Source organism: Nycticebus coucang, chromosome X (genome assembly GCF_027406575.1).
Source record: "Nycticebus coucang isolate mNycCou1 chromosome X, mNycCou1.pri, whole genome shotgun sequence".
In the NCBI taxonomy this organism is placed as follows: Eukaryota; Metazoa; Chordata; class Mammalia; order Primates; family Lorisidae; genus Nycticebus; species Nycticebus coucang.
This window is the reverse complement of record NC_069804.1, coordinates 132,142,848-132,155,944: the sequence shown is the minus strand read 5'-3', so window position 1 is coordinate 132,155,944 and position 13,097 is coordinate 132,142,848. Positions and strand designations below refer to the sequence as shown.

The following is a 13,097-nucleotide window of genomic DNA, read 5'->3' as shown; positions in this document are numbered from 1 at the left end:
CTTTTCATATAGAAAACTGGTGTACTCGGGCCATACATAAGTTGTCTCTTTGGAGAAGTGGCTGAACAGTGAACAATGTTATGTACCCTTTCAGAACCATAATTAGCGAACACCAGGATGAGAGTTCTCAAGGTATCCCTCTGACCTGCCTCTTCAAGCAGAAACTAGAAACAAGTGCTGATTCCATTAGTAGGCTCCTTCAGCTCACAAATCCATTTCCTCGCCTCATTGGCAACTCACTTCTGAAGGACCAGCCTTTTCTAATAAGCATCTTATTTGGACTTTGTTTGCCAGGGCATGGCTAGACTTTCAAGTTTATTTTCTTAAGCCCTGCATTATCTCTTGCATCTCAGGCTTGAAAAAGAAGTTGATGAGAAGAGAAGTATTGCAAAAGACAAAGCAATACAGACATTGGGAACTCTGACTCAAGGACAAGCATTAAGTGTACTGGTGTTTTTCACTATCTTAGAGAAATTTTGAATGAAAGTGAGTGGTTTTGGAAAACATGCTGATGAAAAAATATAGCAATGTCATCTACAAACAAAGTCATGTTACAGTAGAGGAAAAATGAAAATTAAGGAAGAATTTTCATGATATGCTTAAAATTTCAAAATATCTTTCCTTAGGAAAGAAATAACAGTAATAGCAACTACTTAAAATAGTTGAGTGCAGACAGCAATGCCTTGGGGTGCCACTGGGTGCCAGTGGTAGGCCTGAGGCTTGGATAAAGGAAAAGGAGAAGAGGGGAGAAAAAAGCAAGTAGGACAGTTGAAAATAAGAGCAGATGAAAAAGAGAGAAGGAGAAGAGAATATATATGGAGGATATAGGCAGTGACAATCTTTCTGATACCATCCTATGATAGCAGAACCATTAATTATGCCTGAGTTAGGATTTTAAAAATAGGGGATAATGTCAAGCATCACTTATTTAAAAAAAAAAAAAGTTAGATGTCAAGTATTCTAGGAGTAGAACCTTTACCCATAAAATGGTCATATGTGTTTTCACTGCTTTCATTCTTTGTAGCGACTGTGGTTGTATAATAGCGTGTGACTAGAGTGAAGTTAGTTTCAGAATAACTAGGAGCTATAAAATACTAAAGGTTTTGACATCAGTTTGTCTCTTGTCTGGCTTTAGTGGTATTTGACATCAATATTTTTATAGTTATCAGGATGGAATTCTGTTGTTTCTTTTTTTTTTTGAGTGTCACTATGTCACCCTGGGTAGAGTGCCGTGGCATCACAGCTCACAGCAACCTCAAATTCTTGGGCTTAAGTGATTCTCTTGCCTCAGCCTCCCAAGTAGTTGGGACTACAGGCGCCCGTTGTCATTGTTGTTTGGCAGGCCAGGGCTGGATTTGAACCCGCCAGCTCCAGTGTGTGTGTGGCTGGCACCCTAACCACTGAGTATAGGTGACGAGCCTGGTTTGTTTTTTTTTTTTGTTTGTTTGTTTGCAGTTTTTTTTTGGCCGGGATTGGGTTTGAACCCACTACCTCCAGCATATGAGGCCAGCACCCTACTCCTTTGAGCCACAGGCACCTCCCTTGTTTTTTATTTTTAATATATGGGTATTAGTATATTGTATAAACCCATTATTTAATAAGACCAGTAAATAACAGAGATTCCATATTATAATATGCAAATATCCTTTACATAAAATGGCTGCTAGGAGGTTTCTTAAAGAGTTAAAAGTCAATCAGTTTGCTCCCTAATATTCATATGCTAAGACACATTTATTTTCCCAAGTCTCTAAGAAAAGCATGGCTTTCTTCTAAACATTGATGAAGGCAGAACATATACCATTATTATTGCTGTCCCTGCTTATCATAGATTCCGGTGTCTATCACATGGGATGAAGATACGGCATGAATTTGTAGGGTTATAAAGAACTCACTGTTCTTCAGCATAAATCATTCTTTTTTTTTTTTTTTTTTTTTGAGACAGAGTCTCAAGCTGTTGCCCTGGGTAGAGTGTCATGGCCTCATAGCTCCCAGAAACCTCCAACTCGGGCTCAAGTGATCCTCTTGCCTCAGTTTTTCTATTTTTAGTAGAGATGAGGGTCTTACTTTTGCACAGGCTGGTCTTGAACTCATGAGCTCAAGCAATACACCCTCCTCAGCCTCCCAGAGGGCTGGGTTAATAGGCATGAGCCACTGTGCCTGGCAGCATCATTCATTCTTGAATGATAGAAAAAAAACAGAATTGAAAGTGGTGAGAGGGGACTGTTGTGTCAGTCACAGGGCTATCTTCCTTACCAAGACAATTTTGCAGAATTCTTTTTTTTTTTTTTTTTTTGTAGAGACAGAGTCTCACTGTACCGCCCTCAGGTAGAGTGCCGTGGTGTCATACGGCTCACAGCAACCTCTAAGGCTTATGCGATTCTCTTGCCTCAGCCTCCAGAGCAGCTGGGACTACAGGCGCCCACCACAACACCCGGCTATTTTTTTGTTGCCGTTTGGCCAGGGCTGGGTTTGAACCCGCTACCCTCGGCATATGAGGCTGGCGCCCTACTCACTGAGCCACAGGCGCCGCCCAATTTTGCAGAATTCTTAAATAACATGTACAATATATAGAATATGCTGTCTCTATAGAAGGTGTATTATCAAATCCTTTAAAGTTATTCCTTTTCAAAACTTAAAAAATTTGGCTGGGCACCCATACATAGCACAGTGGTTACAGTGCCAGCCACATACACTGAGGCTAGTGGGTTTGAACCTGGCCCGGGCCAGGTAAACAACAATGACAACTGCAACAACAAAACAATAGTGGGGCATTGTGGCGGGTGCCTGTAGTCCCAGCTATTTGGGAGGCTGAGGCAAAAGAATCACTTAAGCCCAAGAGTTTGAGGTTGCTGTGAGCTGTGATGCTACGGCACTCTACCGAGGACAATAAAGTGAGATTTTGTCTCAAAAAAAAAAATTAGCACATATCATGTATTTAACCATATTTGAAAAGTCAAATAGCCCAGAAAAGTTCACACTTAAAAGAGAAAAATGAAAAGCAATTCTCCCCTACCCACACCTCAGTATTATCACTCTTGCTTCCTAGTGGCAATCACTTTAAACTTTTTCAAACATTTTATGATTTTCTCATATGATCTCCTTATATTTAAGTAACATGTTTATGTTGCTGTTCCTTAATTGACCTGAGGCATCGTCTATTGATATCCTGCTAAGCCAGTTGAGAATGTAGTGAGTTTCCATAAATCCCCCCCACCAATTCTCCTTCTCCCAATATAGTTTACATCTCTTTTCTCCATTCTACCACTAGTTACCTCTGAAATGTTAAATATCATTCAATCTCCATCTTTAGTTCTATATATCTCCATTCCCCACTTCCTAAGATAAAGACATTAGCACTCTTATTCTAGCTTTTACTGCTCGTCATCATCTCAAACCTCATAATCTGTCAGCTATACTTTGTTTTTATATTGTTAAGATTGACAATATTTGCGTTCTGTTAGGTTACAATATTTGTGTTATGCCATTTGTCTTGACTGATTCTAAAAGTTGGATATCATGGAAATAACCTAAATGCCCATCAATCCAGGAATGGATTAACAAACTGTGGCATACATCTACCACGACATACTATTCAGCCACTAAAAAAGATGGAGACTTGACAGCTTTTGTATTAATGTGGATGAAGTTGAAACACATTCTTCTTAGTAAAGTATCACAAGAATGAAGGAGCAGGAATCCAATGTACTCAATTCTAACACAAAGGCGGTAGATGATCTAATACATGCCCACATAGAGAAAAACTCAAATCAACTCAAGGTAGGGGGTAGGGGAAGGAGGGAGTGGGGAGAGGGGAGGAGGGAGGGTAAAGAGTGTGCTCCCACTTTGGGGGCACAATGTTAGGGGGTATGGCACACCCCTTGGGGGAGGAGCACAATTATAAGTGGGACTCTACCTAAAAAATGCAAACATTGTAACCTAATTCTTTGCATCCTCAAATTAACTTAAAATAATAAAGGTGGAGATCAGCGAGTAGTGCTCATATAACTTTAACTACAGTGTTCATTGTATAACCATCTACTGCACTGGGATTATAATTGTCTCTCTATGAAACCAGTGTTATGCTCCTATGCCAATCAATAGAGGATTTCATTCAATAAATTCCTCAGTTCCAGAATTTCTGTTTGTTTTCTTTCCTGGTACCTATCTTTTTGGTAAATATTTCATTCATATCCTGACTTATCTTATTTATTTGTATTATTTTTATGAGTTCGCTGTATCTCTCTGAGCTTCTTTAATATCTTTAGTTTAAATTCTTTATCCAGAAATTCATCAATTTCTTTTGCATTAGTAATTTTTGTTGGAGAATTGTTGCATTCCTTTGGGGGTATCGTATTTCCTTTCTTGTGTCCTTACATTGATATCTGCACATGTGGTGAAATAATCACGTCTCCAATTTTTGAAATTGTGTTGTTAAGGCAGAGGTTTTTCCTAAAGATGCATCTAGAGTATTGGTTGGGCTGGGCACTTTGTTTTTGATTCTAGGTACTTGTACTAATGTATTCTTCACATGATTTCTTTGGGTGTAAATAGCATCAGTAATATCTGTGATTTTCTAGGTGGCTTAGAGTGCTATTGTTAATGGAAGCTAAAATGTGTGGTGGCCCTGCTACTGGAGGCTGCTACCGCCTCCTTCCCTGGCAGCGGCTGCGGGCAACAGGGCCTAGGTGCATTCAGAGGTCTCAGGAGGGCTCCAGGGATATGGAGATGCAGGGGCTACTGAGCCTCAGGGCAGGGTGCAATCTGGTGTGTACTGGGTTCTCAAAATGATGCCTTGCTTTAGCTGCTTAGGACTTGGGGTGTGTTAGAGCTGATGTGAGCTCTCTGCCCATTAATTTTTTTTGTTCTCATTTTAGCTTCTGGATAACTCTTCTAACTTTATCTTTTTTCTCATTTTCCAATTCTATGCTTTTATACAGGCAAAAGATAAACATCTATTTGACATTCAGTTTTGTTTTGCTTTCCAATTTTAATTTCCAATAGCTTGTTGTTCTCTGTTTTTTTTATTAGATTTAAAATGGTTTTTTATATTTTCTTGGATATCCAAGTAGTTGGTTGGATATATTTTGCGTGTGTGTGTGTGTGTGTGTGTGTGTGTGTGGTAGTTGTCTTGAAGTTAGCTTCAATTCTACATGTCCTTTTTCTCAAAGATCATCTGTTATTTTTTATTTATTTTATTTTATTTTTTGCAGTTTTGGGCCAGAGCTGGGTTTGAACCCGCCACCTCCAGCATATGGGGCCAGCACCTTACTCTTTTGAGCCACAGGCGCCGCCCAGATCATCTTTTATTAATTTGGTCTGTTTCTTACAAGTTAGATGGTTTTCCTCACTTACATTGTCTTCAGTGATTATTTATTTATACTTATGAATAAGAATGTAGAATATATGACTAGGAGCTCCGTGTGCATGAGCAGGGTTTATAATCTGGCTGGCTTTGTTTTAGGGTGAGCAGGCAGTGAATTAGCTGGTATGCTGGAGAACTCCAGATGTCAGAATTAGGATGGCTTTGTTGTAAGACACCAACTCCCACACCAGTTTGTAGGTTCTCTTCAGGCAATCTTTGCATAGCTTCATGGCATTCCATGTGGGGCAAGAGGAAATGTGTGAGTAGAGAAAAGAAAAAGTGGAGAGATAAGCACTGAGGATGTAATAGGGTACAGACAGTCTAGGAATAATAAACAAGGTGATTCCAGAGAGTAAGTTCTATGAAGAATCTAAACAGTAATGTGATACGGAACTCTGTGGAGAGGCAGAGGTCTGCTGGTCAGATAAGCTGGTCATGGAAGCTGCCTGATTTGACCCTAAAATCTTGGGATCCTAAATCATGAAGGATCACTCTGTTTTGAGCAAATGTGATTATGATGAGAAGAAGCCAACCTGCAGAAGGTCTTGGGAAGAACATTTTAGGCATAGAAAAGAGCCTTAAAACAGAAAAGCTACTAGCAAATCTAAGGGACCAAAAGATGACCCAAATGATTGCAGTTCAGTGAATAAATAAAAGAACAAGGAAAGATGAGGTCAGAGAGAGAATCAGAGGTTTTTGTAACCATGGTAAGAAGTTTCTACTTTCTTGCAAATGTAAAGGAAAGCTATGAGGGGATTTTTCCCAGGAGAATGACATGACCTGGTATTTCAGTGAGCTGGCGGGTTCAAATCCAGCCCGGGCCGCCAAACAACAATGACGGCTGCAACCAAAAAATAGCCGGATGTTGTGGCGGGCGCCTGTAGTCCCAGCTACTTGGGAGGCAGAGGCAGGAGAATCACTTGAGCCCAGGAGATGGAGGTTGCTATGAGCTGTGATGCCTTCTCTCAGCACTCTACCCAGGGCAACAGCTTGAAGCTCTGTCTCAAAAGAAAAAAAAAAAAGAGTGTAGACTTTGGAACCAGATTGCTGGGTCTTCCATTAACCAGTCATGAGACCTTGGACAAGATAGTTTAACTCTCTTTGCCTCAGTTTTCTCAACTGTAAAATGAAGACAATAGTAACACATCCATGATGGAGTTGCTGTGAGAATCAATATAGTTAAAGTATTAAAATTACTTAGAACAGTTCCTGGTACACAGTAAACAGTATATAAGCATTAGCTACTATTTTGTTATTAGTGATTGCTGCTATTTAATTTACTGCAAAAATAATGATACATAATCAATTTACCCTCTTTTTTTTTTTTTTTTGTAGAGACAGAGTCTCACTTTATGGCCCTCGGTAGGGTGCCGTGGCCTCACACAGCTCACAGCAACCTCCAACTCCTGGGCTTAAGCCATTCTCTTGCCTCAGCTTCCCGAGTAGCTGGGACTACAGGTGCCCGCCACAACGCCCGGCTATCAATTTACCCTCTTAAACAGGAAATTCGAAAGTGCTCACTTGCTGAAACAAAATAGATTTTTACAAGAAGCTAACAAAAGACTCCAGTTGTTGATTATGGGCCATTATATAACACAGAAATGAAAGAAAATGATCCTTCAAATTATTTTTTCTATGTCTTTATTTCATAGATCTTTCAAAATGTAAATGGGTATTTTTTGTTTCCTGGAATTCTTCCTTCTCGGTAGTTAAAGAAAGGTATGATGTTTGTTTAATGTCTAATGTCACATTTTTAAAAAAATGATACGTACTCTTGATTTTTAAATATCAAATACTATAAGCTTATGATAAAAAAACAACCATTTTCTGTCCAATTTCTTTCTAATCTCCATTCCTCAGGTTCAGTCCTTTTTTTTTAACTCTTTATCTGATTACTTTATAGCTTTAAATAATAGGTTTATTCCATTATTTTTCACATTTCAGCTTTAGATATTGCCTATTTGTTCCAAGTTAATGACTTATTAGAATTTCATTATCATACTCTGCTATCGCTTCAGGTCCCTAACCCTCCACCATAGTTATAGCATTTTTTACGTTAAATTGATAAATAGTGTTTATATTATTAAGAACACTCAAATACTATTCACTTCTGAACCAGGTTGGCAGTGGGATGGATGTTAAGCCATTATTTTCCTGTCATTGCAAATTTTCTTCTTTTCACTTTTCAATGCCTCCGCTAAAGTATCTTCCTGTTTTTCTCCCCAAAGATCCATCATAATAGGCTTTCTATCCTTATCTGCTTGTTTCCAAGAGAAATCTGCTAAATCCTCTGACCAATTGCTTCAAACTGTGCAATTGTTCTCTCTGTGGCAATCATCCTGGTTGTCTCCTAGGCTGGTTACACCTTTTCTGGATCCCATGCTATTTGCTTCTTTGTTTATTCCTCTCTTTTGATAAAGATCATCCTCTATGAACTTTCTAAGAAAAGATACACGGGGGAGAAAGTGTCCTTTGATTAATAGAATGCCTGGGTATGTAATTTGGGGTTGAAAATAACCATCCACATTTTGAGGTTTTTTATTTTTTTTTATTTATTTTTTGGCTGGGGCTGGGTTTGAACCCACCACCTCTGGTATATGGGGCTGGCGCCCTACTCCTTTGAGCCACAGGCGCCACCCTCCATGCACATTTTGAAAACATTGCAGTATCATATTCCAAGTATTCACAACTTCATAGAAAACTAATGCCATCTTGATTCTTATTTATTTTAGATGAACTTTTTTATTGCTAAATTTTTAGGAACTTCTCTATACTCAGCATTATGAAATCTTGCAATGACAAGACAGTATTATTTGTGTTTGCACATGTGTGTAGCGTTTTTTTGCATTACTGTGCTGGGAACTTGATGGGGCTCCTTCAATCTGATAATTACTGTTCTGTGATTTTAGAAAGTTTAGTGCATGATTTCCTAAATAATTTCCTTGTCTCCCTTGCTTTGTTCTTTCTTGATGGAAATTCTTCTGGATTTAGCCTCTGATTGATTGATTGATTGATTATCTTTAAAAATAAGCATGCAGTAAAATTTTTTTGTCTGATTTATTTTAGTGTTTCATTTTTTTGAAATATATTGATAATTGTTTTAAGACTTAGCATATGGTCCATTTTAGTGAATTCCCCATGTTTACTTTTAGAAAACTTGTGTTTTACACTTGTTAAATGTAGTATTCTGTATCAATTATGTCAAGTTACTCAAATCTTCTATAACCTTACTAATATTTTTCTTCCATTTTTATCAATTACTATGAAAAAAGTTTTAAATCCCCATCTATAGTTATGGATTTTTCTTTTAGTTACATCAATTTTTTCATTTATTTTGAAACTAGGAAATTTGGTACACAAAACTTTAGGATTATTTCATCTTTCTGGTGAATTGAACCTTTTGCTATCATGACATAACCCTATTTATCTCTGGTAATACTTCTTTCCTTGAAATCTTTATCTGATATTAGTGTTCTAATAATAATGTTTGCATTGTATATAATTTGTCTCTTTATACTTTCAATATGGTTATGTCCTTACATTTAAAGTGTGTCTCTGTAAAATAGTATCTTTTTGAGTTTTTAATTTCTTTTGTAGAGTTGTATTTTTAGGGGACTACTATATTCAAATGAATATATTTTAATTTGCACCATGTCATTAGTAACATTCTTTCTAGAAACATCATTGTCAAAATAATAAAAGAAACAAAAGAAGATTAATGAGACATGTTTTCAACTTTCAGTTAAGAGAAACAAAGGAAGTATCTTTCATGAAGAAAAGCAGAGAAAAACATTCAGTAATTCATGCACAACTTGAACTACAAAAAAACTTCAGATAGGTCCTGAACCTTGAGGAGAAGTTTCCCAAATCATGTGCTTCATGTAAAATAAAAATGTAAAGCTGCAGGTACATGTTTGGTTTTCACGACAGAGCCATGTTTTTAAAAAGTAAGGCAATTAAACAAAGGAAAACAAAACCAAAATAGCTTCAGAAACAAAGCAATTCTACCCATAGCCTCTGTCCTTTTGACAATTCAGTGTGGGGTAAAATGTCCAATAAGATGTAAAATGCAGCATAGGCAATCATGTAATCTAAAAACTTTTCACAATAACTTATTGCAAATTGCACTTAACAGTTCACCACAACAATGGAAAGCTGGCCCCGTGTTAGTTCACACAGTCCTTGAGCCCCCATTGAAGTCACCAGTAGAACCACATGGATGACAAGTTTGCAGCTGTGCTCAGACAGCTAGCTCCACCCTCTGGGTGTGAGCGGACAGGACAGGGACACTGCTTTGTCCTGCTCCTTTGTGGGATTCTCATCCTCAGGCAGGTAGTCAGGCAGCTCTGTGTTCTGTTCTACTTCCACAGGAGGATCTGGGAATGGAACCAACATCTCTTCTCCACTTTCACTTTTCACAACTTGTTGAGCTTTCATAACCTTAACCGATGCTATTGCGGATGTCAAAGCTTCTGGTTTCAAATCTGAACAAATTCACACCACACATCTTTGTAAAGCCATTTGAAAAGTGAAGCTAGTAACGCCTTTAATTTTTAACAAAGCTTATTCACATAGATTTCTCTAAGACGTATCATCCAGACCAGCTATATGCAAAATCACTGTTTTGGCACATTTGTCTATAGTTCTACAGCTTTTCCTGTGACGCAAATTCATTTCATTGAAACCATCACCATCTGCCATATTGGAGGACTGAAAAATGTCAGAATTCAGAGGCCAGAAGTTTTGTTTCTCCCGGAGTTGTAGTTTTCTGTATAACATGTTGTAAGCTCGACATCATACCCAGTTCTCCTTTCATCTTCTCTCTGTTCACACTGCATTCTGCCAAGCATCAAAGAGAAAGCAGAGGGTTTGGGGATGATCCATAAATAAAATCGGGCCAGGCAGACATCCCTGATCCTGGACCAAGGCTCTTCTATTTAATGGATCTTCTGCTAGATTCTTTAGCTGGTTAAGTAACCATAGAGCATCAGGTTCTTTGTTCATCCTGGAGGAGGAAGAATTCGTCTTCTATACCATGCACATGGATAAAATCTTAAATTCGCTCTAGAGTCCTAAGAGTCCACAGCCTGCAGCACCAATTGGACCAACTCAGGGAGCCAAAAAGAAAGCGCTGGCCAGGAAAGGCTCTCTATATTTGAGTCTTTAAAAACCAATTGGAGGCTCGGCACCTATAGCTCAAATGACTAAGACGCCAGGCACATAACACCAGAGCCGGCGGTTTGATTCCAGCCCTGGCCTGACAAACAACAATGACAACTATAACCAACAAAGTAGCCATGGGTTGTGGCGGGGGCCTGGAGTCCCAATTACTTGGGAGGCTGAGACCAGAGAATTGCTCAAGCCCAGGAATTGGAGGTTTCTGTGAGCTGTGATGCCACAGCATTCTACTCACAGCCACAGCTTGAGGCTCTGTCTCAAAAACCAAAAATCTCAAAAAACCAAAAACCAAAAACAAAAACAAAAAAACCCCAATCTGAGAAATTCTGATTTTAGATTGAACTATTTAACCTATTAATATTTAACATAATTATTAATATTGTTGCCTTTAAATCTAACATCTTACATTTGTTTTATACTTACCCATATACTAGTTTCTTCTTTTCCTGTCCTTTTTAAAGAAATATGTTAATTAAATAATTAAATTGACTAATTGTAATTGTACATATTTATGAGGTACAATTTGATGTTTCAATACACATCTACATTGTATAATGATACAATCAAATTAGTGTATCTATTGTCTTATGTATTTATCATTTCTTTGTGATGAAAATAATCTGAATCCTCTCTTGTAGATATTTTATAACTTTAATTGTAGTCATCCTTCTGTGTAATAAAACACCAGAATTTATTTTTCCTATTTAATTATAACTTTTTACCCATTGACTAACCTTTTCAGAATTTCCCTCTCCCTAGCCTTTCTCAGTTTCTGGTAACCACTGCTCTAGTCTCTGCTCCTATGATGTCAACATTTTTGAAAAAAGATTCCACATATGAGGGAGATCGTATTTATCTGTCTGTATGTGGATTATTTCACTTCGCATGATGTTCTCTGGGTTCACCTACATTATTGCAAATGGTGGGACTTCATTCCTTTTTTGGCTGAATATTATTCCATTTTGTGTGTGTGTGTGTGTGTAATACACACACACTCCATTTCCTTTATTTATCCGTTGATGGACACTTATTTTGCTTATCTATAGTGAGTACTATAAGTAGTGCCACAATAAACATGGGAGTGCAGATATCTCTTTGACATACTGATTTCATTTCCTTTGGATATATACTCAGTAGTGGGATTGCTGAATCGCACGGTAATTCTATTTTTAATTTTGAGTCACCTCTATACTTTTTTTTTTATAATGGTTATACTAGTTTATAGTCTTCTTTTAAATGAATCAAGAATTTGTTATGAATTCAATTTGTATTTTCTAGCTTTTTATATATTTTACACATTTTTTATTTCAAAATTATTAAGGGGGTACAGATGTTTTTGATAAATAGCTTGAATCAGGGCTATAAATGTGCCCTTCATCCATTGTACTCGTTGGGTGGGTTTTTGGACTCTACCCTCCACCCCCTCTCCTCACTTAATTTCCTGTGTCTTTTACTTCCCTCTGTACTTGTATGTCCATTGGTTAGTCCCAATTTATTAGAGAGAGAGTACATGTGCAGCAATTTGGAAGGAATGGTCTCCAATCCTTCCAAATTACTGCAAAAGGCATCAATTCATCCTGTTTATGGCTGAGTAGTACTATATGGTATATAGATAACACATTTTGTTAATCCATTCATAAATTGATGGGCACTTGGGTTGATTCCACACTTTGGCAATTATGAATTGTGCTGCAATAAACTTTTGAGTGCCGGTATCTTTTTTTTTTTTTTTTTTTTTTGAGACAGAGTTTCACTATGTTGCCCCGGGTAGAGTTCCGTGGCGTCACAGCTCACAGCAACCTCAAACTCTTGGGCTTAAGTAATTATCTTGCCTCAGCCTCTCAAGTAGCTGGGACTACAGATGCCCACCACAACGCCCAGCTATTTTTTTTTTTTTTTGCAGTTGTCATTGTTATTTAGCTGGCCCAGGCTGGGATCGAATCCGCCAGCCTCGGTCCATGTAGCTGGCACCGTAACCATTGTGCTACGGGCTCCGAGCCATAGGTATCTTTTTTATAAAATGACTTCTTTTCCTTTGGGTAGACGCTCAGTAGTGGAACTGCTGGATTCTTTGAAGACTCTCCAAATTATTTTCCATAGGAGTTGTATATGAATTTGCAGTCCCACCAACGGTGTATAAGTGTTCCTTTCTTTCTGTATTCACCCTAGCATCTCTCATTTTTGGACGTTTTAATAAAAGCCATGCTAACAGGAGTAAGGTGATATCTGTGTTTTAATTTGCATTTCCCTCTTTATTAGTGATGTTGAACATTTTCTCATATGTTTTTTGCCCATTTGTCTATCATCTTTGGAATAACTTCTGTTCATATCCTTTGTCCATTTTATAATTGGGTTGTTAACTTTTTGTCGTTGTTGATTTCTTTGAGTTCTTTGTACATTTTGGATATAAGTCCTTTATTGGATGTGTAGTTTGTGAATATTTTCACTCACTGTTTAGGTTGTGCATTTGCTCTGTTGATTATTTGGTAAGCTGTCAAAACCCATTTATTTATTTTTGTTACTGCTGTAATTGCCATTGAGGTCTTCGTCATAAACT

The 13,097-nt window shown here is 37.8% G+C and overlaps 1 pseudogene; it reads right to left on the bottom strand.

The window, feature by feature from the left end:
- Positions 1 to 9,561: 9,561 nt before the first annotated feature.
- On the bottom strand, positions 9,562 to 10,271 carry LOC128577711 (armadillo repeat-containing protein 1-like; annotated as a pseudogene).
- Between the last annotated feature and the right edge of the window lie 2,826 nt (positions 10,272 to 13,097).